The sequence below is a fragment of the Piliocolobus tephrosceles genome, chromosome 13 (genome assembly GCF_002776525.5).
Source record: "Piliocolobus tephrosceles isolate RC106 chromosome 13, ASM277652v3, whole genome shotgun sequence".
NCBI classification, from domain to species: Eukaryota; Metazoa; Chordata; class Mammalia; order Primates; family Cercopithecidae; genus Piliocolobus; species Piliocolobus tephrosceles.
This window is the reverse complement of record NC_045446.1, coordinates 100,115,432-100,122,104: the sequence shown is the minus strand read 5'-3', so window position 1 is coordinate 100,122,104 and position 6,673 is coordinate 100,115,432.

Sequence of the window (6,673 nt, the reverse complement as noted above, 5' to 3'; positions counted from 1 at the left end):
GGGGGGGGGGGGGGGGGGGGGGGGGGGGGGGGGGGGGTGGTGGTGACTGCACTTGTAAAGGTAGCTATCGATTTACATTGCCATGGTGAAATTTTAACAGAAACACCTTAGGGTAAAGATCTTGCAGCTCACTAGGAATTTCCTGTAGGCAAAATATGGGGGAGGTGTGTAGGTTGGTGTGTAGCTTTTCATCTTATAGCCATCTTATTTAGCAACCAAAAGGGGAGGCAGGTTTGAGTGACCCAGTTCCCAGTTTGACTTTTCCCTTTGGCTTAATGAGTTTCAGATCCCAAGATTTAATTTCCTTTCACAAAGATATTAATTTCATCTATCAGGGTATAGCCTTCATGGCCTAATCACTTCCTAAAGGCCCTATCTCTTAATAGTGTTGCACTGGGGATTAAGTTTCAACACGAATTTTGGAAGGGACACAAACATTCGAACCATAGCACCCTTCTCAAATGCCATCTTTCCCAGGAAGCCATGCCTATGCATCCCAACAAGTCATCTTATCCTCTGCTGAACACCTAAAACCTTTGCTTATTCACATGAAATGTATTGTAACCATTGTTTTCAATGTGATAATGTTCATGAAAGTACTTTGTAAAGAAGGTAATGTCATAAAATATTCAATGTTTATTGAGTATCTGCTGTGAGCTTCATGGTACTTCCTGCTTCCACAAGTAATTTGTGTAGCTCCTGTAAACCAAAGGTCCCAAAGAGTAGGGATGCTGTCTTAGTCATCTTCATATCCCCAGCACCTGGCATACTGCCCTGCACAGAGCAGCCGTTTAATACCTTCATTATAAACTATGTTAGGAACTTTATAATTTTTTTCTTATTTACAACAAATTCCCATGGCACATGTTTATCTATGTAACAAGCCTGCATATGCAACCCTGCATATGTAACCCTGAATTTAAAATAAAAGTTAAAAAATAATTTATCTCATTTAATCATCACAGCAACTCTTTGGATATGCCTTTAGTCAATAAATATTTATCGATACAAGTGTGTAACTATGCTATTGTGTCCATAATTGGTTCCTTCCAGGGAGTTCTTGGTCTCGCTGACTTCAAGAATGAAGCCGCGGACCCTGGCGGTCAGTGTTACAGTTCTTAAAGAGGGTGTGTCCAGAGTTTGTTCCTTCTGATGTTCAGATATGTCCAGAGTTTCTTCCTTCCAGTGTGTTCGTGGTCTCACTGATTTCAGGAGTGAAGCCACAGACCTTCGCAGTGAGTGTTATAGCTCTTAAAGGTGGTGCCTGGAGTTGTTTGTTCCTTCCAGTGGGTTCGTGGTCTCACTGACTTCAGGAGCGAAGCCACAGACCTCCGCAGTGAGTGTTAAGCTCATAAAGGTAGTGCGGACCCAAAGAGTGAAGAGCAGCAAGATTTATTGTGAAGAGCAAAGAACAAAGCTTCCACAGCATGGAAGGGGACCCAAGCAGGTTGCCACTGCTGGCTCAGGTGGCCTGATTTTTTTCCTTATTTGGCCCTGCCCACATCCTGCTGATTGGTCCATTTAACAGAGTGCTAATTGGTCCATTTTACAGAGTGCTGACTGGTCCCTTTTACAGAGTGCTGATTGGTGCATTTATAAACCTTCAGCTACTGCCAGGCCTGGTGGCTCACACCTGTAATCCCAGCACTTTGGGAGGCCAAGGCGGGCAGATCAGGAGGCCAGGAGATTAAGACCATCCTGGCCAACATGGTGAAACCCCGTCTCTACTAAAAATATCAAAAAAATTAGCCAGGCATGGTGGCAGGCACCTGTAGTCCCAGCTACTCGGGAGGCTGAGGCAGGAGAATGGCGTGAACCCAGAAGGCAGAGCTTTCAGTGAGCCAAAATTGCGCCACTGCACTCCAGTCTAGGCAGCAGAGCTAGACCCCATCTCAAACAAACAAACAAACAAACAAACAAACAAATCTTTAGCTAGACACAGAGCACTAATTGGTGCGTTTTTACAGAGTGCTGATTGGTGCATTTATAATCGTTTAGCTAGACACAGAGTGCTGATTGATGTGTTTTTATGGAGTGTTGATTGGTGCATTTACAATCCTCTAGCTAGACAGAAAAGTTCTCCAATTCCCCATCCGACCCACAAGTCCAGCGGGCTTCACCTCTCACTATGATTTTATTATTGTTTATGTATATATTTTTTCAACTCTGTATTCAACAGTAGACGCTTAAGATTCTACATGATCTATATAATTTAGGTGTAAAGTCAGAATATATCATTATCTGAATTTTTTTTAAGTATATGATTAGACCTAAGTTGATTTTGTCCCAAGAAATTAACATTCCACCCCAAGGCTATTTATAAATATAGCTAATGATATTCGTGAGTTTCCTAAATTTGAATTAAAGATGTAACTGAGTCTGGGTATGGTGGCTCACGTCTGAAATCCCAGAGCTTTGGGAGGCTGAGACAGCAGGATCACATGAGGCTAGGAGTTTGAGACTAGCCTGGGAAACATAGTGAAACCCTATCTCTCTAAAAAAATAAAATGAAATAATAAATAAATTTAAATTAGCAGAATGTTGTGGCACACACCTGTAGTCCCAGCTGCTTGGGAAGCTGAGCGGGGAGGATCATGTGCCACTACACCAAGCTTTTTCTTCTAACTTCTTGAGCTAGGTACTTACCTTATCAATTTTTAATTTTGTTTTTAAAATAAATAAATAAATTTTTCCAAGAATTTAAATTCCCTTTAAATAGTATGTTTGACTACATCAAATGAGTTTGAAATGTATTTCCTTTACATTTCAGTTTCTTTATGACTTTGGTTTAAATATTTTCAAACTTCCACTCTGTTTATTCTTTGACAGTGAGTTATTTGGAATTGTTTTTAAATTTCTAAATGTACAAAAATGTACGAAAACCGATAACACCACAGAAGAAAAGGTCAGTAAACTTGAAAACGCAGCAATAGAAACTTTCAAAATGATAGACAAAGAGCAAAAAGACTGAAAAAAAAAAAAAGTAGCATCATTGACTTGTGGGACGAAATCAAATGATCTACTTCTATTTGGAGTCCCAGAAAGAAAGAACTAGAATAAAGCTGAAATAAAAATATAGTCTTGAGCCACTAAATGAGGAGGATACATTCTGTGAAATGTGTCATTAGTCTATTTGGCCTTGTGCAAACATCACAGAGTGTATTTACACAAACCTAGACCATATAGCTTATTCGACACTAGGCTATATGGAATAGTCTATAGATCCTAGGCTACAAACCTGTTCAGCGTGTTACTATACTGAATACTGTAGGTAATTATAATACAATAGTTAGCATTTGTGTATTTAAACATATCTAATATAGAAAAGGTACAGTAAAAATACAGTATAAAAAATTAAATATGGTACGCCTTGTAGGTCACTTGCTATGAACATGGCTAGAAATTGTTCTGGGTGAGTCAGTGGGGAGTGAATGTGAAGGCCTGACACATTATGGTACACTACTGCAGACTTTGTAAACACTGTACAATTAGGCTACACAAATTTATAGAAAATGTTTTTCTTTCTTCAATAACAAATTAACCTTAGCTTACTGTGACATTTTTACTTTATACTTTTTTTCATTTTTCTAGCTTTTTGACTTGTTTGTAATAACACTCAGCTTAAAACACACATTGTACAATAGTACAAAAATATTTTGTTTCTTTATATTCTTATTCTATAAGCTTTTTTTCTATTTTTAAAACTTTTTTGTTTTATTTTTTAAACTTTTTTGCTAAAAGCTAAGACACAGGGCCGGGTGCAGTGGCTCACGCCTCTAATCCCAACACTTTGGGAGGCCGAGGCGGGCGGATCATGAGGTCAGGAGATCGAGGCCATCCTGGCTAACATGGTGAAACCCCATCTCTACTAAAAATACAAAAAAAAAAAAAAAAAAAAAACCCAAGACACACACACATGAGCCTAGGCCTGTAGAGGGTCAAGATCATTAATATCACTGTCTGCCACCTCCACATTTTGTCCCACTGGAAGGTCTTCAGGTGCAATAACATGCATGGAGCTGTCATCTCCTATGATAACATTATCTTCTTCTGGAATCCCTTCGAAGGACCTGCCTGAGGTTGTTTTACAGTAAACTACTTTTTAATAATTACTCTAAAATAGTAATAAAAAGTCAGTGAAGTAGGTTTATTTACAACAGCATCACCAAAAATGTGAGTAATGTGTTGCACTATAATGATGACAGCTACATCATTAGGTGATTGAAATTTTTCAGCTCCATTAGAGGAGCTAAAAATGGTAGCTTTATGGGACCATAGTTGACCAAGATGCCATCATGCAGTACGTGGCTGTATTTTTAAGACAATAAAAACTGATAGAGCGTATTGCCATCAGACCCTCACTAGAAAAGGTATAACTCAGGGCGGCTTCAACAGCCAGAATGGAACTGAGGCTTCCATTCAATGGTCTAAGAACCCAATCCTGTCAACAGTCACCGGAGTGAGCTAGGAAACTGATCTTTTCTCACTTGAGCCTTGAGATGACCATATCCCCAGGTCACACCTTGATTGTGGCCTATGAGAAAAACCCTGAAACAGTGGATCCAGAGAAGTTATGCCAAATTCTAACCTCCAGAAACGGAGATAATAAATTCGGTTTCAATTTGCCAAGTTTTGGAGTAATTTGTTAAGCAGTAATAGATACATAGCAATGCAACATTCTTCAAGAATAGTGAAATGGAACCCAAAGGATGAGACAAAGAGACAAGAAAAAATGATATGCAAAAAAATTAGCAACAATGTGGGTAAATCCAAGCAATGACCAATTAGAAAATAATGACAACAACTATATTCTCATCAGATGATTTGTTAAAAAAGCAAGATAGAACTATATTACTGGACCCACATTCATGTGGAACAGAAACGGAGTAACAAGAGCTCATGAGTGTTATTGGCAAGACGCTTTCTTCCTTTCCTCCTTTTAATAATGGAATACCATGAATTTTAATGGAGCACATGGCTTACCAGACGAAGACCATCTTTCCCAGCTTCTGCTACAGATAGGTGTGTTCCTATAACAAAGTTTTTGCTAATGAGATGCAAGTAGAAGTGGTGAGTGCAACCGGATAACCATTTTACAAGAAAGCTACTTGTTTTCCTCTCAATTGTCTTTTCCATTGGCTAGAAAATGACAACTGGAGTGATCACATGAGATCCAAAAATGAAAGCTAAACAAGATGGCAGGGCCAGTCCACCAATCTGGGTCCTTGCATGACCTCATGCAGCAGAGCCACCCACCGCTGTTGAAGGCACAGTGCCCAAGCCCCAGCCTATTCTGAACTGTTGCATGGGAGAGAATAAACATTTCTCCTAGTTAAGATACTTATTTTAAAGTCTCCCTGTTACAGCAGTTCAGTGTCTATCCTGAAAAAGATATCATTTGAACTCCAAAAGAAAGAAGAAAAGGAGGGAAAAACATCATAGGAAAAGCACATATTTTAAAAAGCATGAAATGAAAGGTTGAAAATAAGGCCAAATATATCAAAAGTAAGTAGGTTAAATGCACCAATGAAAAAGCTGATTTTCATTTAGGATGAAAAAAATCTGACTCTACCACATTTAAGAAAGACACATCAAAAATATAAAGGCACAGAAAGGTTGAATATCAAATAATAGAAAAAAATACTAGGTAAATACAATGAAAATAAGCTAGTTTGCTATATTGCTGTCTGATTAAATGGACTTTCAAGGAGAAAATGCGTTATAAAGGATAAATGTGTTAATATGTAATGATAAACATCTAAACTAACCTGGAATATATAGCAACTCTAAGCTTGCAATTATCTAATCTGTGTGTGTGTGTGTGTGTGTGTGTGTGTGTGTGTGTGTGTGTGTGTGTACGTACACATATACATGACAGAATTACACGGAAAAACAGACAAATACACAATCACATTCGGAGATTTTTTGACATACCACTCTCTGTAACAGATCAAACATTAGGTAAGGATGTAGAAAACGTGACACATATATTAACCTTTACTTAACAAATAATCCAATTCCCCAGTAAACATAGAGAGAACACTTATAAAAATGGACAATGTACTGGGTAATAAACAAAGTTTCAGTAAGTCTCAAAATATTGGTATCATAGCGACCACAATGTAGTTGAAATAAGCTAGAGTAAAGGCTATTTACCCACCTCCATTCTAAAATATAAGTACTTCAGAAAATGAATACAAACTTCCCAAATGGGTTTATATGTGGGCTAACTACCCCTGAACTCTGTAGAGAGTTCTGATATTTTAAGGTTGGCGTATTATGTTTTCAGTACTATCTTGCACTGCAGCATGGAAACATGGAGTAGTAGCTCTTAATTCATACTCTCATTATTAATTAATAAAAGTGAACTGCAGAATGTTATTTTATTCAAGTTTTAAGTCAGAAAAAATGGCCGGGCGCAGTGGCTCACACCTGTAATCCCAGCACTTTGGGAGGCTGAGGTAGGCAGATCACAAGGTCAGGAGTTCAAGACCAGCCTGGCCAACATGGCAAAACCCTGTCTCTACCAAAAGTACAAAAATTAACTGGGCATGGTGGCAGGCACCTGTAATCCCAGCTACTCAGAAGGCTGAGGCAGGAGAATGGCTTGAACCTGGGAGGTGGAGGTTGCAGTGAGCCAAGATCCTGCCATTGCACTCCAGCCTGGGCGACA